Raw genomic sequence first — 25000 nt, 5'->3', positions numbered from 1 at the left:
TGGTATTTGAAGAGGACATTCAGAGCTTTCCAATGATACCATGTGTGTAGGGGTGGGGTTTTGGGAACTTTCTGTTTCTTTGCAAGGAAAATGGTGTCCATTAAAAATAGGCCGCTTTTGGATAAAGGGAAAGTAAATGCATAATACTTTAAAGTGGGCAATTATTGTCTTAAAACATCATCTTTATATGTTATTTCAATCTCTTCAGAGTACAATTAAACCATTTCTAAATTAATGTAACATTATTTAATTCCCATATTTAGGCGTTAAAGAAATGTCCTCTAAAATGGACATTGGTAGTGACATCTTCCATTTTGTTAGTATTTTTCCAGTCAGAAAGTCAGTATCAGAATCAGAAGGAGAGACACTTTACAGCACATTATTGATAAATAATCCTAGATGTGATGTTTGAGGAAGATGCTGAAGATTCAGAGACCTCTTAGGATTCATTTCAAGCAGGAAAAGTAGAATCAGAACAAGCAGAACGTTTCCTATTGATGCATTTGTCACCCCATGTGGAGCATGACTCTGATGTGTGTCTGAACTTTGCAGGACAATATTTCAACCAAAAATTAAATTAAGACTAAATTAATCCTATAGACATGAACACATGCTTGTTCCAGAGATAATAACCCATATTTCACACATCAGAACTATAAAATTAGTCAACTCTGGTGAAAGTTCTCAGTTGAGGGACCACATGTCATTCAAGCTTCAACTGCAAGTCCAGTTGCTTAAAACAAAATTGCTTTGACTTGAGATGACCTGCATGAATGATAATGGTCACAGACACATCCAGTTTCCACCTCAAACCAATAAAACACTCATTGTTAACTCATAAATGCTCAAATTTACTAATAATTAAACTGATTGTTATGCTTTTTCATCCAGATTGATTGATAGCAATTAAGGTACATTTTCAATGTACGGCCTTCCAATGTCCACTGTAATGGACACATTAAATCTTTAAAATAAAAAATAAAAATTCGAAAAAAATGTTGTCAATCTCATTTTTTGCCTTCAAACAATTGGGGGAGTAAAAAAAAACAAAGATTTTTTTAACTTTTTTTCCCCTGGTAGTCAGGAGGATATGGCCACAGTTCAAATGCCTAACAAATCATCAAGTGAGGAGAAGAAAGGAAAATTAAAACAGGAATGTGGATGCGAAAAGACAATGCAAGGCAGAGCGGGCCAATATTAACATTGCCTTCAAATTCAATTACAGTGTTTCTTTTGACACATCCTATTGCTTTGGCAAAATTACAGGCATGCCCACAAAACCTACGGTGAAACATGGGGAGAGGGAGAGAGAGAGAGAGAGAGAGAGAGAGAGAGAGAGAGAGAGAGAGAGAGAGAGAGAGAGAGAGAGAGAGAGAGAGAGAGAGAGAGAGAGAGAGAGAGAGAGAGAGAGAGAGAGAGAGAGAGAGAGAAAGAAAGAGAGAGAGAAAGAAAGAGAGAGAAAGAGGGAGGAGAGAGAAAGAAGGCTGTCACAATTATTTTGGGATATTGCTATTTTGTCTCCCACTTCACTTTGGTTAAACTCTATTTCCTAGGGTACAGTGTATGTTTCCTGCCCTGTACTCTCCGATCCTCTCCTCTCCTCCACTTCACATGGATGGGGAGAGACACGAGAGGCCCTGAACCTGATGTCAGGAATTAAATGCGCAATCACGGCACCCTCTCCTCAGGGGAGAGGTCTGATTGGCTCAGCTGTGTAAATTCTGGGGGCGCTGAGACACCATACTCCGACACGCACACACACACACGCACACGCACACACACTCACGCACGCACGCACGCACAAACACACACACGCACGCACGCACAAACACAAACACACACACACACACACACACACACACACACACACACACACACACACAGACACACACACACACACACACACACACAGCACACACACACACACACACACACACACACACACACACACACACACACACACACACACACACACACAGAGAGAGAGACACACACACACACACAGAGACACCTCGCTCCACCCCCCCCCGCTTCGGGCTGTCAGCTGGTGCTGTCATTAGAAATGAATATGACATGTAGACTAGCAGCCATTTGTCAAGTCAAGTCAAGTCAAGTCAAGTCAAGTCAAGTTTATTGTCAATTTCTTTACATGCACTGGTCATACAAAGAATTTGAAATTGCGTTTCTTGCTCTCCCATGCAGACATAGACTAATCTAGGTAAGGACATAGACAGTATAGACATAGACAGTACTCATACATGGACATAGACAGTATGGACGTAGACATTGCTCATACAGACATTTAAAGTGCAAGACTGGACAACAGAAGACTTGTAGAGAACATACATTAAGAGGAGGTATTTTGTTGTTCTTTTTCTAAAAGTCCTTTATAGCGTTCTGACATAGTAATAGTAGCATTTGAAGAAATAAATAATTAAAAAAGGTTTTTATTAAATACACCAGCAGCAGTATGTGTGTGTGTGTGTGTTTGTATGTGTTTTGTGTGCGTGTGTGTGTGTGTGTGTGTGTGTGTGTGTGTGTGTGTGTGTGTGTGTGTGTGTGTGTGTGTGTGTGTGTGTGTGTGTGTGTGTGTGTGTGTGTGTGTGTGTGTGTGTGTGTGTGTGTGTGTGTGTTTAGTGCAGGTAGAAAGTGCGGTGTGCGTCTGTGTGTGTGTACCTGTGTATGTGTGTGTGTGTGTGTGTGTGTGTATGTGTGTGAGTATGAGTTGTGTGTCAGTGTGTGTATGTTTGGGTTTAGTGCAGAAAGTGCAGTGTGCTTGTGTGTGTGTGTGTGTGTGTGTGTGTGTGTGTGTGTGTGTGTGTGTGTGTGTGTGTGTGTGTGTGTGTGTGTGTGTGTGTGTGTGTGTGTGTGTGTGTGTGTGTGTGTGCGTGTGTATGTTTTGAGTTAGTGCAGGTTGAAAGTTCAGTCACAGATGTAGTAGTGCAGGTGGAATGTTCAGTCGCAGATATGGTGGTGGGGATGAGGGGGGGGAGCGTTGTCAGTGGCCTGGCTGGCTAGAGGCTGACAGTGAAGGGAGAGTGGGTTGAGTGTTCAGTATCTTGATTGCTTGATGCATCGTGCTGCTTGCAAGCCTGGTGGTACGGGAACGGAGGCGCCTGTACCTCTTTCCAGAGGGCAGGAGGCTGAACAGTTTGTGTGCAGGGTGGCTTGTGTCTTTGATGATCATCAGTGCTTTTCGGGTGAGGCGTGCGGTGTAAATGTCCTGCAGGGAGGGGAGTGGTACTCCAATGATCTTCTTCGCTGTGTTCACAACACGCTGGAGTGTCTTCCTGTTTTTCTCCGTGCAGCTTCCTCCCCACACTGTGATGCAGCTGGACACGACGCTCTCTATGGTTCCTCTGTAGAATGTTGTCATGATGGAGGGTGTAGCACTTGCCTTCTTTAGTTTGCGCAAGAAGTAGAGACGCTGATGGGCCTTCTTCGCCAGTGATGTAGTGTTGGTGGTCCAAGAGAGGTCGTCGCTGATGTGCACTCCAAGGAACTTGGTGCTGCTCACTCTCTCCACAGCATCACCGTCGATGGTCAGTGGTGGCAGTTGTTTTTGGACCCTCTGAAAGTTGACAACAATCTCCTTGGTCTTGTTGACATTCAGCAGGAGGTTGTTGTCTTTGCACCATCTGGCCAGCAGGTCTACTTCTTCTCTGTAGTGGGTCTCATCGCCCTTAGTGATGAGGCCCACCAGTGTTGTATCATCCGCAAACTTCACTAGATGGTTAGTGCTGTGGGTCGTTGTGCAGTCATGTGTCAGCAGCGTGAACAGCAGGGGGCTGAGAACACAACCTTGCGGAGCCCCCGTGCTCAGGGTCAGGGTGCTTGAGGTGTTATTCCCTACCCGTACTGCTTGTGGTCTCTGCATCAGGAAGTCCAGCAGCCAGTTGCAGAGGGAGGTGCTGAAACCTAGTTTGTCCAGTTTTCTGATGAGTTGTTGTGGTATTATGGTATTAAATGCTGAACTGAAGTCAATGAACAGCATTCTCACATATGAGTCTTTATTGTCCAAGTGGGTGAGGGCTGGATGGAGGGCAGAGCAGATTGCATCCTCCGTGGATCGCTTGGCTCGGTATGCGAACTGGTAGGGGTCCAGGGTGGGGGTTAGGGTGGCTTTGATGTGTGACAGGACTAGCCGTTCGAAGCACTTCATGATTATGGGCGTCAGTGCTACAGGACGGTAGTCATTGAAGCATGATGGTGATGATTTCTTCGGCACGGGTATGATGGTAGCAGCTTTGAAAAGTGATGGGATGACTGCTTGCTCCAGAGAGATGTTAAAGATGTCTGTGAAGACATCCTTCAGCTCTTCTGCACAATCCTTCAACACTCGGCCAGGTATGTTGTCTGGGCCAGCTGCTTTGCGTGGGTTGATGGTGGCCAGTGTCCTCTTCACACTGGCAGAGGACAGGTACAGGGGTTGATCAGGGGGGGGAGGGGGAGTTTTCTGTGGATGAGTGTCATTTTGTGCTTCAAAACGGGCAAAGAAACTGTTCAGGTCGTTTAGCAGAGAGGTGTTGTTGTTGTCACAGCTTCGTGGTGCGGGCTTATAGTCCGTGATGGCCTGTATGCCCTGCCACAGGCTCTGTGCATCTCTGCTGTCTTTGAAGTGTGTTGTTATTTTGTCCGAGTATTCCTTTTTTGCTTTCCTGATGCCCTGGGACAGGTTTGCCCTTGCTGCTTTTAGGCCAGCTACGTCTCCTGCTCTGAAGGCTTTGTCTCTGGCCCTCAGCAGTCTGTGAACGTCTCCTGTGAACCTTGGCTTCTGGTTGGCCCTGGTGGTGATGCGTTTTATTTCTGTAACATCATCAATGCATTTTGTGATGTAGGAGGTCACGGTGTCTGTGTACTCCTCAATGTCAATGTGGTTGCTGTGGGTGGCAGCTGTTTTGAACATGTCCCAATCTGTGGTTTCAAAGCAGTCTTGTAGTCGTGACACGGCTCCCTCTGGCCATTTTCTCACCTCCTTCAGAGCTGGTTCGGTGAGTTTTACCTTTTGTCTGTAGGCTGGCAGTAGCAGAATCGTTAGGTGGTCTGATAGGCCGATGTGGGGGATGGGCTTTGCCTTGTATGCTCCTTGTTTTGGGGTATAAACAAAGTCCAGGGTGTTTTGTCCTCTTGTTGGAAAGTTAACATGTTGGTGAAATTTTGGAAGTACTGTTTTGAGATTTCCGTGGTTGAAATCTCCCATGACCACTGTGAAGGCATCTGGGTGTGCATCTTGTTGTTCACTGATTCCCCGATGCAGCTCGTTCAGTGCCTCGCTTCTGGCGCTGTTGGTGTTGCTAGGAGCGAGGTAAACTGCGACCAGTAGAATGGCGGATATTTCTCTTGGTAAATAGAAGGGACGGCACTTGATGATCATGAACTCCACTAGTGGAGAGCAGTGTCTCTGTACCACCGTAGCATTTTTGCACCAAGCATCATGTGTGTAAACACATATTCCTCCCCCTCGTTTTTTCTCTGCAAGGGCTCTGTCCGCTCGGTGGCACGTAAGTTGCTCCAGTTGTAAAGCCGAGTCGGGTATGCCGTCGTTCAGCCATGATTCTGTAAACACGGTCACACAGCAGTTCCTCACAGTTTTGTTCGCTGATCTTAGTAGCCGTATGTCATCCATCTTATTGTCCATAGATCTTACGTTTGCCAAGAGAATTGATGGTATTGCTGGACGAGTTGGGTTGGCTGCAAGCCGTGTTTCGACGCCACCTCGTTTGCCTCTCTTCCTAATTCTGGAGCACCTCTTTCGCCGTCTCCATGTAGGCGAAGCAGACGGGTCCGATGTATGCCGCCGTAGTATCCCAAGTTCTTCCAGTGTCTCTGTTGGTATATCCAATACATCGCTTAAGTTGTCCATTCTTATCTGCAACAGCTGTTGCCGACTGTACATGCGTTCCGACATAGTTTCCGACGATAGACATTTCGAATGACACATTATAACACAAATAAACACTGCGAGTTGGGAGAGTAAGGAGTCGCTGCAGCTACGTGCGCCACATCCGGTTAAGAAGACATTTGCTGGAAGACATGAGGCAGGACATCACAATCACACACACACACACACACACACACACACACACACACACACACACACACACACACACACACACACACACACACACACACACACACACACACACACACACACACACACACACAACACACACACACACACACACACACACACACTCTCTCTCTCTCTCACTCTCTGTCTAACACATCCCCCCCACACACAAAATCTTCATTTCCCTCACACACACAAGCAAAACAAGCACTTTAAGCATTATTCATATCCCCCCAACACACACACACGCATGCACACATGCACGCACACACACACACACACACACACACACACACACACACACACACACACACACACACACACACACACACACACACACACACACACACACACACACACACACACACATACACTTCAGAAATTATGGAGGGAAGACTGAGGCTAGAGATTGAGAGACACACAGTTCCACAAGACACTGCAGCTGCACAGAACGACAGCACCATCTAGTGTCCAATTGTCAGATTGCTCACCAAGGAAACAGTGTATGAACACTTCCACTTTTTAGTCTGAGGAATGTCCAGGGTGGCCCGAAACGTCACAAAATAAAATGGATTAAATGGTAGCTCACCGGTGAACTTTTTTTCATTGCCTATGAATACTTCCAAACCATTCTCTCAAACACACATATACCATATTTTAGCCATATGAATTATGTTGTTTAATTCCTTAATAATGCCAACATTAGTATGCCCAACAGGGCTGTATTCCAGAAAGCAGAGTTAGTCTCTTGCCTCTGTATGTTACGGCAGAGCCATGGAAGTAAGAGTTATGCTAATCCGATTGACCTCCACGTTCCATTTCTACACGACGATGGCAGCTCACGGAGCCTTTCAAACACAGATCGCCTTTGACATAGTTCCAAAATAGTTCCACGACGTAAGTGTCGAGCACAGAAAGTGAAGTTAAGTCATGTCATTAATTCATTTTTCCATCATCTTTGCTTGTCATGTAGTGGTTCTGTGTTAGTCTCCAGCGAAAAAGAAAGTCGCTGCCCAGAATTATTTGAATCTACATGAATCATTCCACCAACTGACTTCCTGTACCCTGGTTGTCACAGCTCTGAATTCTATGGCTCTGTGTTAAGGTAACCCTGAGCAAGTGGTAACTCTGGTAATAGATGAGGCCTGTTTTTTTGTTTTAGTTGAAGAATAAATATGCAAGTCTCTTCTACTATGAGGTGAGGTGTACCACTCGCACAGTGTAACTTAGGTTAGTAACTTAACCATCTCCATGGAATATCGCTATGGGCTGCGTTTCCCAAAAACCCTTACGGTAAGTACTTAAGTCTAAGTTGTACTAAGTATGAGATACCCCTTAGGTAATATAGCCTATCAGAAATAGGCCTCAAATCATCACTGAAAGTTTATACAGTATATCCACCATTTTACCTCGTTCATGCACTTTGTGCAAGCTTTCTATTTGCATATGTGAGAAAAAATACTGCTACTGAAAAGTACTGCTGCTGCACTCCACTCATTTGTCTGCAGTAAAAGTTGAAAAGGCCTCAATTAGGGAGCCCAAAAGTGGGAATGCAAATGCACCACTGCATCCCCCTTTCGGGCACCTATGACTACTGCAGCTGCAGTGTACTTGATCTGTAAGCGCCTTGAATTTATAGGCGAGTACATTTAGGGTTTAACCCCAAAAAAATTGATACAAAAGGTTTTTTTATGGATTCTATTACTATTGGACCTGCTAAATGACATAATAAAAATCTAGTAAAATCTGACTTTGGTTTTTTCAACATGGCTGCCATATGCTTATTGCTTAAGGGTCAAGAGACACTCCAGGTGAATAGGCCANAAAATTTAGCTTGCCGATATCACCATGATACTTAATCCGGTGATTACTCACATATTTGTGAGAAAAAAATGTATTGCAAGTTTTCTGAAATGTTATATTTTAATATGGTAATTGGACTATATCTAATTAAATATGCATTAAATTTCAAAATGCAAAACCTCAAAATCTGAAAAAGCCAAGCTCAAAATGACTCTTTTATTTTGTTTCTAGTAAGCCAGAAGATATCTTCAGAAGAGATTATGGACATCTCTTTTTGTTTTGTAGTAAATCTAAAAATCTTTGTGCAGACACACCAGCTAGCATTTTGTTTTTCCAAAAGATTCAAGTTCAAGTTCTTCCAGACATTCTTTGAGTCTGGTGGTATCATTCTTAGCATGTATCAAGGGCAAGGTCAGCTGTCCTCAAATCATAGCCTCTCCACAGAGGTGTCCTAAGGGCTGGTGCTGGGACTCCTATTTGCCATTTACACCACATCACTGGGCCATGTTATCTGTTCTCACAGCTTCTCATACTACTGTTACACCGATGAAGCACAGTTACTTTGTGCCAGATGACTCCACGGTCACACACATTTCCGCTTGCATCTCTGAACTATCCACAAGTATGAAGGAATGCAACCTTCAGTTGAGCCTCGCCCAAATGCACTGCTGGTGATCCCAGCCAAAGATTTAGGTTGCCATGATATCGAGCTCAATATGGATTCTGCTACTGTTGCCTCAAATAAGGCCACAAGAAATCTAGGTGTCATTGTTGATGACCATCTATCATTCTCTGACCACATAGCCTCAGTTTCCCAGTCATGTCCTCTTTTTCATGCCCTAATTGAATACAAGGCCCTGACCCTTGATGAAGCTACAANAGGCCCTACTCTGGCTTACCCGAAAGCTATGCTAAAGCCCTATTTCCTTTCAGGACATTGTCTGTCTCCAGTACCAACCGTTTCACCTTGCCCTCTACTTACACATGTAGTGGCTCCTGTCTATTCAGTTCAGCTGCTGAAAGACCCAAAATACCTAGTGACACCATGATTCATCACTGATGTGCCCTGACAAACAGCACATGGATATTATCATAGCAGTAGTGTCTTTATCCACCCAAACAGCACTCCAAACAAACAGATCCTGAAAACATGTTAGTTCATGCCAATGTAATTATCATGTAGTAACCTTTATTTTAAAAAAAACTTTGATCTTGAAAATGACACCTTTCTTTTGCCACAGTCTCTCTCTCTCTCTCTCTCTCTCTCTCTCTCTCTCTCTCTCTCTCTCTCTCTCTCTCTCTCTCTCTCTCCCTCTCTCGCTCTCTCTTTCGCTCTCTCTCCCTCTCTGTATAGAAAAAATCACTAGAAATCATGAACCACAAGGGGGCAGCATCCACCCACACATCTACCCACTGGATAATCAGACTCTGCTGCAGCTCCGTGGTGGATCAGTCGCCTGTGGCGATCCTCTCAAATTACATTACAGGCGCAAAATAGGATTACACAACAAACCAGCAGCCGATAAAACGAAGAAACCAGGAAACAAGAGACGAGGAATGAGGAAAAAAGCTGAGAACAAAAGCGAAATCAATACCCGCACATTTCATAACACACACGCACACGTAACGTACACAATTGGGAAGTAATTGCTTTATCCAGCTCACTATGGGGTAGGCCTAATGATATGCTGCAGACAGAGTCAAATTAAGAAAATGAAGGGAAAAAATACTGCGGTGCAATGATTAAGTCCTTTCTCACCTCATCCGACTATTATTGACTATGGGACTGGGGGCCGCTGCCTCCCTGTGGAGACTTATACAAAGACTGATGGTCTTATAATCAGGAAATCACACACACACACACACGCACACGCACACGCACATGATAGATACACAAAACGTGTGTGTGTGTGTGTGTGTGTGTGTGTGTGTGTGTGTGTGTGTGTGTGTGTGTGTGTGTGTGTGTGTGTGAGTGTGTGTGTGTGTGTGTGTGTGTGTGTGTGTGTGTGTGTGTGTGTGTGTGTGTGTGTGTGCGCATGTGTGCGCATGTGTGTGCGTGCTCACACTTCTGTATGTGTGTGAGTGTGTGTGCATGTGTGCATTTGAGCTCAACGGCTCTTTTATAGGACTTTTGCGTCGTCCCCTGGACATTGGATGTGGGACCTTCCGGGTCCCTTTATAGCCAGTCCTCCCAGCTCCCATGATCCTCTCTGCTCCGCCAGGTTGCCACGGCGCCTGCTCTCCATTAGAGGAGAGGGGAATTCATGGAGACCAAAATAATCTCCAAGTCATCAGTAGGGGCCCCCACGGGCCCCACACACCGCATGTTGCCGCACTCTCTGAAACTTCATCAGAGCTCAGAGGCCAATCCACAGTAGCCTACTCACAGAGAAGGAGAGAGAGAGAAAGAGCGAGCGAGAGAGGGAGAGAGTCTGTGGCAATGAGTGATGATGGTAAATTGAAGTAGGCTATGGTTTGATGAAAACACTGACAAACACATACTGTACACACACATGTACACACACAAGCAGCACACTAAACATGGACAATTGCTCATTCTTTCTTTTGCCACTTTGTATACTTTTCAACTGACAGAGAGAGAGAGAGAGAGAGAGAGAGAGAGAGAGAGAGAGAGAGAGAGAGAGAGAGAGAGAGAGAGAGAGAGAGAGAGAGAGAGAGAGAGAGAGAGCAAGATACTGGATCGGGAAGGAGGGGGGGGGGTGCTCACAAACACTAAGTGAGAATGCAAACACCGGTGGAAACAGACATAGATTAAAATGCGACAAAATAAAATCGGTGACGAGTCACCAGACCGAAAGCTACTGTGTATACAAGTGTAACTGCTGCTATAGTGCCCCATGGTGACAAATGAGTGTGCAGCACACTAGCAGCAACACAGAGAGGAGATGAGACGGTTGGGTCTGCTGCTGCCGCTGCTGCTGCCGCTGCTGCTGCATTACTGTCTTCCTCTGGAGGGTTTTATTTCGGGTGTGTGTGTGCCACAGAGACTTTGCTCCTGCCAGCCCCAAATCTGATTACCCCCCTGAACACTTTCAGCTCATCACATAGCGAACAAGGCAACACGCTGGGACTGTGTGTGCTGACACACACACACACCATCATGAACACACACGCACATGTGCGCGCAAACACACACACACACGCACACAAACGCAAACACACACACACACACACACACACACACACACACACACACACACACACACACACACACACACACACACACACACACACACACACACACTCTCTCTCTCTCTCTCTCTCTCTCGCCCTATTAATTGCTCTCTCTCTCTCTCTCTCTCTCAATCACTTTGCTTTGCTCTTTCTCTCACTCTGTCGTCTCTCTCTCTGTCGTGTCTCTCTCTCTCTCTCTCTCTCTCTCTCTCTCTCTCTCTCTCTCTCTCTCTCTCTCTCTCTCTCTCTCTCTGTCTTGGTGACTCGTTTTGTCTGTGGAAGTGGGGGGATAAGGGCATGGGGTTTTCTCAGATCAACAGCACAGAGAGGGACAAACATCATTACAACAGCAAAATCCCTCTGTCTACCAGGCATGAATCCACAAACTATGAGTATCGTTCAGGGTTTGGGTTGTCTCTGCTTATTTGGTGTGTGTGTGTGTGTGTGTGTGTGTGTGTGTGTGTGTGTGTGTGTGTGTGTGTGTGTGTGTGTGTGTGTGTGTGTGTGTGTTTAACTAAAAGTGTCTGGAAAATAAACAGATGCGAGAGGAGCGCAAAGAAAGAAAGAAAGAAAGAAAGAAAGAAAGAAAGAAAGAAAGAAAGAAAGAAAGAAAGAAAGAAAGAAAGAAAGAAAGAAAAGAGCTCCAGACCTCAGGCAACATTGGCAGTTAAAGAGGTGAGGTTATTATGGGCGCAAAGGGAGCCGCAGATTACATCAGTGAACTGAAGACAGAGCTGACTGAATCCTGCCCACCACCCAGGAGAGTCCCAGCTTATAATGCAAACACACCGTGCATGAAAAACAGCAGCCACTGGATTGATTCACTACCAAAAGACTTCCATCACAGACTGGATGTGTTGTTTGCCAGTCGGCTTATTGCTATGCCCCTTTTTGACAGCCCACACTAGTGTTTTTTTTCATCTCCGGTCTACCTGCAGAGAAAAATGTTTTACAAAATTAATATGGTTCTCTCTCTAAAACCTTCTCAAGTTTGACCTCCCTTCAAGGCACCACGGCAGCCTCCAGTCTGTGGAGAGCAAGCGGAGGAGAGGACCTGCACGGATGTTTGTGCCAGCCTGTCCAAGCGTGCTTATCCTGAAATATAAAGGCTAAGCATGACCGACGTGAGGGCTTTATTTTTTTGACGTCTGAGGCGAAAACTGGAGGGCAAAAAGTAAGCGGAGGTAATTAGGACATTAACGCTGTTGAACACGCTGAAGTGACGTTGGATAGGTGGGAAAGTAATTACAGATTAAAAGATAGGTGGAACGAAACGCGTGAAAGCAAGGGAAAGGCATGGTGAGGGGTGTGTGCGAGAAAGAGAGAGTCAGAGAGAGAGAGTCAGAGAGAGAGAGAGAGAGAGAGAGAGAGAGAGAGAGAGAGAGAGAGAGAGAGAGAGAGAGAGAGAGAGAGAGAGAGACTTAAAACGTCAACGCAAGCCCCTGCCAGTCCGCGTGCGCTGATATGTGCACCGCTGAAGGAGTTCAAGCGTTAATCAGGGTTGTCTCTCCTGCGAGGCGACGAAGATGTTTTTTCTCACATTTAAGTACATTAACCCTGTTGAATGCTGAAGGGGAGCAGAGGAGATTTGGTAAGGCTCGGCGTGGCCCCCCGAACAGTGATGCAGTATCATCTCATCTCTTTCTGAACACACCTATGGATTTCTGATGAAGCGGTGGTCCAGCTGAAAGGCGCGAGTTGACAAATCAGGTGCCAGGTGGCTTTCAAAAAGGTACGGAGGTGTTGCTTTTGTGCCTGCGCGGGACATGGGACCTAATTTTGTCACTTTGGGATACGGCAACGGAGGAATTGCGTCTTCCTGAACAGGGGAAGACCGTCTTCGGACAATAGCGGGAGACTAAAGGGACTGCGCGCCGGCGAAATGCGCACCGACCACGGTTTCATTCTGCTACTCCTCAACGGGACGGCTTGTCTGGTAAGCGCAAAAAATGGGACCTATATTACCAAACATGTTGTCTTGTTAACGGATATAGGTTAAATTAATTATTATTTTCAGTGTCCTTTGTGCAAGCTACATACCTGTCACCTGCGCTTTGGGGTGTGGGAGACAATTCCCCACTACCAGTCCGACGAGTGTCTTGATGTGATCTTTTTTTTGGTGGTTGGTAAAATGTTTGTTAAGACCGTCAGACCAACCAGAATGAAAATAGAAAAGAGGATTCTTGAACTTCATGGTTCCTTGCGCGCGCACTGGCTCAAGGGGTCCCAGGAGTGCTGACAGACTGTGCTGTCTGGGCACGAGACTGCGCTGTGCGCGCGATTGGGACATTCTATCATGAATACCGTACTACTAGTAGCTTGGGAAGTTGACGACGGTATAAATTGATTGATGAAGTATCTTTCAATCTGAAATCGAATAAGAACATTAGACCTACTAACAAACCAATGCAATTTTGCTGTTCGTTTTATTAAAGGTGTCTTACTATCGTGGAACATGAACGTCCACTGTAACAGATGGACTTATTTTAAAATTTGGGTTGTCTGCAACGCGCCGGTGCAAAAACGCAATCACATCTGCCTCTCACACACGCACACTAACTGTGCTACCCCTATCATTGAGGTATGTTACTAATGTGTAGGCTATATCCAAATAAGAGTGCGTAACGTAATATCCCACCACGGCCAATACGAACTCCCCAGTAAAACAACACCGGGAGGCTTGATAGGGCAGGTTTAACATTCGTAAAAATCACTGCACACAGACTCGCGTGATTAGTTATTCAACCTCAAAATTGCGCCCTTGTGAAATTAATAGGTCTATCCGCGCCGTAAAGGCGACGGTTCCATCACCGTGCGCCAGGGCACGCAGCGTCCAGGGCGAATGGATTAATTACGTTGACTAATCTAGCAAAGTGTAATTACCAAAACTCCTACGTGTAATTAAAAAAAGTTATGAGAAACTGAAAGGGGGTTTAATTACATAAACACACTCGACACAGGAGGTCATATCTATCTCATAACATGTCACAAAGGTCTATCAAATCTCTATCAGCGCCTCATAAACTATCAAAACCCACACGACCAATCTTGCACGGTTCATTACAGCCAAGCCCTGAGCTTAATGGACATTTTTAACGCAAGGCATCTAAAATGGACCCGCACATGAAACATAAAAAACAGGCCTAAACGAAAAGTAAATTATATGCAAATGAAATTGAACACCAATTGCTGGGTTTCGCTTATAATTGCAGGGACCAAACTCGTAGGACACAAAATATTCGATTCAGGGGGTAAATTGCATGTTGGGTTGCTAAGTCAGCGTGAGTTTCCCCTCGTCCCTGGGCTACGAACACACGTGTGTTGCACAGGGACAGCTCTAATGATGTTACTCATTAAGATGTGGACTTGGGTCATTCATCTGCCTCGTGTTTAACGGTGAAATGGAAGACCTCGCTCGTCTCAGCAGGGTAGCTCGGGCAATTCATTAGGCCGCCTGACAGTGATGAATGACAACGCAATTAATACATTATCCAACTTTTTCAGTTGTATTATGAGGCGGCAATTAGTGCGCAGTATGTCAATATGCACTTCATTTTGTTCGAAACAGCACACACCAGGATAAAACAACTAGATAAAAATATAGGCATATCTTGGTTTTTCCAGCGGCAGCAGAGCCGTCTATCAAAATAGACGCGGAGGGTTTTCATTCCGTTCATGTCTGGTGGCGTGTGAATGCTTTCAGGGCCGGGAAATCCGAGGTGGCCGTAGAAATCAGCAGCTGTGCTGTTTGTATTTAACTGAGATGGCATATGCTTTCGTTTTGAGTTGGGATGTGCGCTGATAACCACTGTTAAGCAATTACCCACTCGAAAGTGTGTGTGAGATTTCTCGACTCTGACATTTAAACCCCATTGAAATGACAATGCGCGTTGTATCTCTTGGATGCTGTCAATGCGAGGGCATCACCTGCCAACGATTTGAAGAAAATTAGTCTTCATGAACTGAGCAGGAGTTGGCTCCCTCTCTGACAATGAAATACAGAGTTGGGAACTCTCCAAAAGAAAAAATCAATATGTACATTTGCACACTTTTACACACACACACACACACACACACACACACACACACACACACACACACACACACACACACACACACACACACACACACACACACACACACACACACACACACACACACACGAGAGAGAGCGAGAGAGAGAGAGAGAGAGAGAGAATAAAATGAACATTGGGTGCCATGACATTACAAGATCTCTGTGTTCTGTTGGGTGTTCCTTCAGGTGTGGGGTGGCAAACAGAACAGCATCATTATGCATCCTTCTTTGTAAATAGCAATCTCTCTCTCGCTCTCGCTCTCTCGTGTGTGTGTGTGTGTGTGTGTGTGTGTGTGTGTGTGTGTGTGTGTGTGTGTGTGTGTGTGTGTGTGTGTGTGTGTGTGTGTGTGTGTGTGTGTGTGTGTGTGTGTGTGTGTGTGTGTGTGTGTGTTTATTGCCCCAGACTTTTGCCCCTGTTTGACATTTTAACTCACCTTTTACTGTCTTTTGGTGAAGTGTTTTCGGTGCAGACTTTTGTTTTGGGTTTTAGGTATACACAGAGACACAGGTTGAAATGTCAGCTGATAAATTTTGTACTGGGTCAAGCAAAAATGGCAATTTATATCAGCAGAAAGAACAAGATGATTTCTTTTTTTTTCAGCACATGTCTGACATTGACACTTTTGTTGATAAGTGGTGTTATGGAGAAGCACTTTGCTCGGTCAGGGGTGGGGAGTTGACCTTTTCGAGGTTTTTTTAGCATAAGATTTAGGTTTGTTTTTTCTTTACATGGTTTGATTGTGTAGTATGGTTTTGTAAAGGGTTTATTCTGATTGTTAAAATAAAGCGCTTTTAAAAATAAAAAAAAATCTCTCTCTCTCTCTCTCTCTCTCTGTCTGTCTGCCTGTCTGTCTGTCTGTCTGTCTGTCTGTCTCTCTCTCTCTCTCTCTCTCTCTCTCTCATCCCATTTCACTACTCATTTTGAAATGACTGGGTGTAAGCAATATAATTAGTCATACCTGAAGGAGGTGTATATAACAGTCATTTCCATTCGAAACTCAGTTACGACAAATCAGTCATCACTGTTCCTTTTGGCCTGATTCTAACCCAGTCTAGTTTCTTAATCTAGATAGTGTATTTTGTATACTTGATACACCGAGGCATTTTTAAGGTCAGTTTCCTTGTTGAAAAACGTGAAAAACATCTGAAGAGAAATGCGCCATTAAACACGTGTTATGGGGAAAGTAAGGTGCAGGCCTAAGTAGTTCAGTCTGTTGAGCGAGATTAGATTTCAGTTAGTTGACTTAAAGTTTATTTTCCATTAAGCCCTTGCACTTAATTAAATGAATACCTATTCATTTCCTGAATGAGCTGAATTTAAATGGAGCTGGCTTGTGCCCATAAAATATTATGTTTGTCCCTGCGGCATTGGTTAAATGAAAAAAAAGGTCTAAGCCCTTCTCATAAAATATGAAATAACGGGAAATCTCATTAGGCCTCTATACAGAAATCTGATAGCAATTTATATATTTTCGGGTGTTACTTCTTCGAGTTAAGTATTTAAAAACAGCTTAAACAGCTCAACCATAGCTTTTCATAAAAAAATTCAACTTTCCATTTCTGAAGACTGACAGAAATAATGATGTGCACTTTGGAAATACAAACACTGATAACACACAGACGTAAACGCACGCACGCACGCAGGCAGGCACGTACGCATGCATGCATGCACACACACACATGCACACACACATACGCACACACAGAATACCTATGCTTACCTGTAAAGTAATGAATGATATATGAGACATCAATACAGCCCTACAAAGCAAAAGCAGTAATTGCATTGTTGTGGAAAATGAGTTATGATTTTAACGATATAAAGGCTATATCAAAATATAAAGTTAAATAAAGTGCTTGATATGCAAAAAATATGGCAATATAAGTAGGCCTATCAAAAAGCCACATGTCAACAATCTACCTAAAACTGCTTGGGCGATCATTTTAAATCCATATTGCTCAGTCAAGAGCTATGCACAGTCTTTGGCTCTGTGTAGGGCAGAATAGACTAATAGTGAGATTATGAGAAACTAACCCGAGTCATTCCATGCAGGGGGTGAAAAGGAAACAGATTTTCTGCATTTTCCACACAAATTAACACAGTTTGAGTGTTTTGTGTGATGTAATTGATGCACTACATCTAATAATATCAAGCCAAATAGTTGGAGATAAACAAACAAGGGGAACTAAGTGCATTGTAAAAGGAGCATAGCAAAGGTAGAAAGGGAAGGGTTGATATAAAAGGGATAGAGATGGAGAGAAGGAGGGTAAGCCAGTGGGGGGTCCTTTAAGAGAGAGAAGGTGAGAGCGGAGATAGCAGGAGCTGTGTACAGATGGAGTGGGTAAGTGAGACAGAGGACGACAGAGGAGAGAGCAAGATAAAGAGAGAGAGAGAGAGAGAGAGAGAGACAGACAGACAGAGAGAGAGAGAGAGAGAGGAGAGAGAATGATATAAAAGCGGGTTGAGAGTAAGAAAGGTAGAGGGAGAAAGAGAGAGGATGAGAACAAGAGGGAGGGGAAAGGAGGGACCTACAAAAAAGTGCAAACACAAGTGAGGCAGGGGAGTGGAGGAGAGAGGAGAGCGGAAGAGAGGAGAGGAGAGGAAGAGGATTCCCTTTTTTAATCTCTGCCAAGCAGCAGCGGGGTCGAGGCTGATTTATGCTTGGGCACATAGAACTTGACCTCCAGCTCCGCTCGTGCCAGCACAACCCCCACCACCTCCTCCACCCGCACCTCACCACCCCCGATGCCCACTGGGCGCAGCTTCCCGTCTGTGGCAACCCTTTCCCAGCATCCCCTGCCTGACCTCCTCCCCCCCCTTCCTACTCCACCACCTCTCCAACCCACCGGCACCCCAGTGCCCTGACTTCCCCCGAGCCAGACGAGCAGCATGCTCCAGTGATAACAACAAGGCCGTGCTCATTTGAAACACACTTCAAACTGAGCTGCAGCCTTGCGGAATAAGGAAACGGGAAGGGAAGAAGGATGCGTACAAGTGCTATTGGTCTTGTAACGGCTAATCCCTACTGTGCGACTTGGTTGGGGAGGGGGGAGGCCATACTGTAGGCATTGGCTAATGGGTCCTAAAGTATCAGTTTGATCTCCACACCTCCACGTCTGTAAGAGGAACGAGTGCAGTGTTTGGCAATTCTGCACAAAATAAATAATAATAAAAAAATAAATAAAGAGAAAACAATGTCGAGTTTCCTTGGCAGGTATAAGGGCCCCATTGGGACTTACGTTTGCGTTTTATCAGCATCATTCCAGCCTCAGGAACGACGTATATACACCCCCAACCCAATCCATTCCCCCTACTCCCCCAGACACACACACGCAGGAAGGCACGCACGCACCGAAGCACGTACGCACGGAGGCACGCACGGAGGCACGCACGGAGGCACGCACGGAGGCACGCACGTATGCACGCACGTATGCGCGCACACACACACACACACACACACACACACACACACACACACACACACACACACACACACACACACACACACACACACACACACACACACACACACACGCGCAATAAAATCGCCTTTTGCCACTATCACACAACAAAGGAGGAAATCAATGTCTTCCTGATAGTAGATTAGGTAATCCTATGGGCTCACCTGTCCCATGGTATCTGGGATTAAATATGAGGGCTAGTGCACAGACTTCAGTCTCCACCGGGTGTCTCCATTCAATGGATGTATACTGCAGTGCATAGCTTATTGCATGCTGCCATTGCTTTGTAGCCTTTCTTACATGCACACTCACGCACCCTTATAAACGCTTACGCACGCACGCTCACTCGATCGCCCCTCCGCACACATATACTGTATACACACGGTCATTAACTAGTGAAAAGTATAGCCTTAAAAGGAAATGATTATCGAGTGGCACACTTAAGAACAAGCATCGGATAAATGACTGTGGAAAAAGAAACAGACTTCCAGAAAATTCAGCAGATTTTCTGAAGGAGCGCAGTCAAGCATAATCAGAGCCTGTCTAATGAAGTGAAGTCTTTGGTCGGCAGCCAGAGAGAGATTGCAGAAGGATTTTCTCCGTGAAAGTCGTTTTTTGGAATCCATCACTTGAATTTCTGCCAGAAAATGAAGAATGCGGGGCCTGGTAGGGAAAAAAAGGGGGAAGGAGTGCTTGTCAAGAGGTGTCGGGAGTCTTTCAAGTGGTACCAAGGCACCAGCAGTGTAGAACCCTGAGCAAGCAACCGCACACACACACACGACACAAAACGCTTTTAACAGATTTGTTTTGTTTGTTGTGTGGGAAATTACCCCAGGCATCAATAATCACCTTGTATGAGTCACAGCGCCCCAAAGAACGGACTTATTCAAGCGGTCATTCATGATTGATATGGATTAAATGAGACAAAATTCTTTGCTCAAATGCCACAGTGTGAGCGTGTGCCACTGAATGGGCTGTTGAAAGTCTGCCAAATAGCAGTGGCGGGAGGCACCAAAAGAACTTAACAAGCATTTTCACATCATTGCATAATGATATCTCTCCCTTGTGCATAGGACAGAGGAAAGTTCATTCAACGGGGAAAGTGTTGGGGAAGTACACACAACAGCGCAATACAACACACTGTACAGTAGCCTACACCAACAAATGCATTCAGCTATTGTACAATTATGATGTGCAATAATGGCAGACCTGAGTTTAAAATGCTTCTTGGTAATCTAAATAATGATTAAAATACACTGTTCTCTGAAATAGCCACTGCAGCTCATATCACTATCCTACAATATCATCTTATGTTATTAGAATGTGTTTTGGTGTAGTATTGTACCTCCAACTTATGTCTCTCCTCCACTGCCGTTTTTCTGGTAGGCCTATAGCTTAACACAGCATGATTCGGCTGCCGCTTTTTGCTTTACAATTGAGCTGTATCGTGCCTATTTGAAAACCAAAAAGTGGCAGCCAAGTCCCGCTGTGTCAAGCTGTGGGCCTACCAGAAAAACGTCAGTGGAAAAGAGGCATTAATGGTCCAAATATGGGTCCATGATGCTGAGCATTTTCAAAAGGCAAGGCGGCATATTCGCATCATTACAGCCTTTAATATTCATGGAGTCTGAGGGCTTGGTGTTTTTGTGCCGCTTCCGTCTTTCAAGATTATGATAATAAAGCACCTCTCTGGACCCTCATTATAGCCTTGCTATGGTTGTGGGCTAGCGGGCACTAATCAATGTACTTGTTCACTCTTCGCTGGACATCCCTGACACTATGCTAATCTTACTCTTAATTACTGGTTTTGTTTTGTTTCTGAGAACTCTTTTTTATATTGCTACATCACTGATGTGTGGCTGATTCTTTTCTTTAGAAGATAAAGCCAAAGCCGTCACATTGAGATGCTAAGCCCTTGCAGGAAAGTTAAGGTAATGATACACACATGGCAACTTTTTGAGCAATGTTGCAAGGCAATAACATGATTGGCTCCTAATTGTCTGATGGATTAGCAAAATACAATGTTTTATCATTTCAAATTCTCTTGAAAGTGTTGTAGTGATAAACAGTCCAAAAAAAACATTTTGTGGCTCTTTTCCACTGCCGGTTTTCTGGTAGGCCTACAGCTCCACACAGCGCGACCTCGACGCCACTTTTTGCTTTTCCAATAGGCATAACACAGCTTAATCGTAAGGCAAAAAGTGGCGGCTGAGTAGCGCTGTGTCGAGCTGAAGGCCTACCAGGAAACCAGCAGTGGAATAGAGGCATTAGTGTCGCTGCACAGTACATTGCTCAAAAAAGTTGCCCTTTGTATCACCACCTTTAGGCTGTGAATGAATAGTTGTAGGCTACATACAGTTTGAGGATTCAGTTCAATTTCCCCAAGCAAACAGACCTAAAATGTTTTATTCAAGATAATGAGACAACTGTACACTTCCACAAGACAACAAGATTTGTCATTCTAAGAAGATGAGTTTTATCAAGTCATCTTTGGGAGATAAGGTCATTAGCAAGTGAACACAATTGAATTATTTTCTCATCTGAAACGCAAAAAGCTCATTTTGTCATAATGACGTTGATTCATGTACAAAAGACAGATTGTGATATAACGACACGTCATCAGAAAAGTACGTTTTCTTTTCTGAGATTAACTGATGCAAGTATTAGCCTGCGGGAGTTTGAAAGCCATCTGATGGAACAAAAAAATCTCTGAATATTTGATATTCCTTAGAGATTGAATTTTGACCATCCAGATTTATTACACCATCATCCATTACCAGTGAACCACATCGTCTGGAAATTGATGACAGTGTTAAATCTTTTTTAAGTTTTAATAATTCTAAAAGTATACGACCACCCACAATGCATTCACAGAGGAATATCATTCACAGGGAACCTCTGAATCTCCCTCCGAGCAAGCTTGTAACAGAAGCAATTCCTTCCCATGAAAATTCTTTGTGCCTATTGTGTTCTGGACTTACAAAGTGTTTGAAAAGGGTACAAAACAATAATGTCTTCTATTTTCTGTAAACATGTTTAATACCAACACAACATGTCACAACGTGACTATGCATGAAATGACCAGATGATCCCTTACGCAGAGGCCTACCATCGTCATTAAAAAGTACACCGCAAGTCAAACCGATGATAAATTATCCCATTATCTCTTGAAACTACTGCTGTGTTTTCTGAAGGTAATGAGGTGAGTTAATCTGTTATCAAAGGGAAATGAGTTTGTAATCTTGAGATAATGAAATAATTAACTTGTGATCTCGAGGCACAGGCATTAGAACCAAACATATAAAGCCATTCTTGGCTTGCCTCTTGGCATTCTTGGGAATGTGTTGCAGTTAAGGGAGGGAACACTGCAGTGATTGCTTTTGGAGCCAAAGCACATATAGTGAAGTGAAAAAAAAACATTTAGGTCCACCTCTGAAACCACCAGAGTTGGTTAAATCACAGATATTTGTTGGACCCCTTTACTTTTAGGGAATAGGCTTGTGCTGTCTATCCATACACTTAAAAAAAAAACAGTCCTTGGTAGGGAGACGCTAATAGATTGATGCGGCGACTTGTAAGCACAGATGTGCTGCTGATCGATGTCACTGAAGCAGATTTAACCTTAATAGCTGCTAGGTTTTTTTTTTTGCTTCCTTCTTCTCTCTTCCCCTCCCGCAGTCTATTACTCTTGATCCCCAAATGACTGAACAGGGCGGCCTAATCCATCATGTACGGGTCGTTATTACGGGGGAACGCCTCCTCGCTTTTAGCTACTGTTACAACAGGAGACAAACAAGCCTTACATGCGCCGCGCATCACTTGAGAAGATGAGGAGTTCTGTTCTTATAAATAAAAAAGGAAGCAATTTTGACAGGCGCGGTTTGATCTCATAGCTTAGTGGGGTTTTTTTTGCTGTTGTTTTTCTTGTTATGAGGCTGTTTTTTCCATTCATTCATGGATTGGCTCGTTTAAGAACAAACAGACTTGGCATCGCATCAGGAGAGTATTTATTTGTTCAAAGCAATCAAGACAAAAATAGGCAGCTGGCTCTGTATGAACGTTGATGCTGAAAGACCATCCAGAATACACTTCACACGCATACAGACACACACACACACACACACACACACAGACACACACACACACACACACACACACTAATATATCTTTGTGGGGCCCTCCCATTCATATTAACCCCAACAATAGCGAAGGAATGCTACACTGTGCCCACACCAAATCAATGCCTGACCTTAACCTGAGAGAGAGAGAGAGAGAGAGAGAGAGAGAGAGAGAGAGAGAGAGAGAGAGAGAGAGAGAGAGAGAGAGAGAGAGAGAGAGAGAGAGAGAGAGAGAGATTCCTAACCTTGTCACCTGACTAGGGGCATTGAGGATGATCTTCATGCCCTCCTCTCAGTGTGACAGTACAGCTGCTGATTGATCTACTACACACATCACAACTACACCTTCCTCCTACAGATTAACCTATGGAGGGGCACACATCACAACTACCTTCCTCCTACAGATTAACCTATGGAGGTACACACATCACAACTTCCTTCCTCCTGCAGATTAACCTATGGAGGTACACACATCACAACTACCTTCCTCCTGCAGATTAGCCTATGGAGGTACACACATCACAACTTCCTTCCTCCTGCAGATTAGCCTATGGAGGTACACACATCACAACTACACCTTCCTCCTACAGATTAACCTATGGAGGTACACACATCACAACTACACCTTCCTTTTACCAGTGTCCCACCAGAGTGACTTGGCATGCTACTTGACAAAGGCAGCAAATCCAGGATCAGATTCATTAATCCCCACAATTAGTAGGCAAATTACAAGGGGAATGTCATCTGTAAATGGCAGCATCAGTGGCAGCAATCCAGGAGTGTTGACAATGGCCTTCTTTCCCACAGGTCAGCGAGCTACACCACTGTAGAGCATTGTTGATGGAGGGTCCGTTTCAAACTAGTGGCTACCGTCCTCACCTTTTGCTTGTCGCCTCGTGTGCTTCAAGTGTGTTTCCTTGTGCGTGCGTCTTGCATCCGTGTAGAAAACAATGTTTCCCCGCTGTCAGCCTTGGTAGAACAACGTATGGGGGTGCTTTTGCAAGATATTGAATGGCGTCTTGCCTTGTGTCACGAGGCCAGAAGTGAAAAGGCAGGGCGGAAGGTACTAGATTGAGTAGGACCCAGATTGATCGGTTGACTACCTCACCTCACCTTGTCTTGTTAAACACTCCATTCACTCCATCCATCCTATAGTGCTGTTGTTTGGTTCCAGTGAAGGCCACAGAGCACATAGCACTTTTATGTGGTCCGAACAAGCAGTTAGGTCTTTATACTGTTGTGACAAAGATGGTGAGGGTGGTGGTGATGGTGGTTCAGGGCAGTGGGCTGATGGCAGGGTGTTCACTGTACACCATAAATGTCCCAGTGTCAATTCAACACTTAGATAGTAGAGTCAACCCTAAGGGGAGTAGAGTGTGACTCTCTAGGTGTCAACACTGTGAAATGCAGTATTGTGTACAGAGTATCAGGCAGGTTTTGCTATAAGGCTCATAACTGGTCCCAGAGTGCTTGCTCCCTGGTCAGCAGCGCTTGACCCTGATGGAGTCCTCTGGCTTTACAGGGGCCTGGTGGGACCTGAGACTGGGGAGAGAGACAGACTTGTATGCAGGCAGCCAGGGACACAGACAGACAGTGTTGCCAGATTGGGCGGGTGCCCGCCCAATTGGGCTACTCGGGATGAGCGTCTGCGGGAAAAAATGGGGAAAATTGGCCGTTTTTTTCAGCCGTTTTGGGCCCATAGAAGTGAATGTAAATTGTTGAATTTGGGCAGAATTTAGCGCATTTTGGCGTTTTTTGAGAAGCTTTTGGGCGGGATTTGGTCAGACACATCTGGCAACACTGCAGACAGGGAGGCAGGCAGGGAGACAGCCAGACAGACAGGCAGGCAGTGAGATAGGCAGACAGGCAGGCAGGGAGACAGACAGGCTGGGAGAATGACAGGCAGGTTGGCAGGCAGGGAGACAGACAGGCAGGGAGACAGGCAGTTGGTCGGCAACTCAGCCATGTGCGAGTTAGGGGTCTCGAAGCTGGAGCGTTAGCTCTGCATAGCACAGCACCATACAATACAATACAGAGCAATCACATACACCCCAGCACCATAAAGCAGAACACAGTATAGCACAATACATTACAATACAGTACAATACAATACAAAACCATCAAATGCAGCTAAGCACAATGGAGTAGGATACAGAAGAGAACAGAAAGGGGCAGCACAGCATAGAGCATGGCCATGCAGCATGGAAGACGACAAAAACATAAAGCCTCGTGCAGAGCAGCTCATGAAAACAAAACACACGACAGCACATCACAGCA

The sequence above is a fragment of the Engraulis encrasicolus genome, chromosome 2 (assembly GCF_034702125.1).
Source record: "Engraulis encrasicolus isolate BLACKSEA-1 chromosome 2, IST_EnEncr_1.0, whole genome shotgun sequence".
NCBI lineage: Eukaryota > Metazoa > Chordata > Actinopteri > Clupeiformes > Engraulidae > Engraulis > Engraulis encrasicolus.
The sequence above is the reverse complement of the archived record's forward strand: the minus strand, read 5'-3'. Positions refer to the sequence as shown.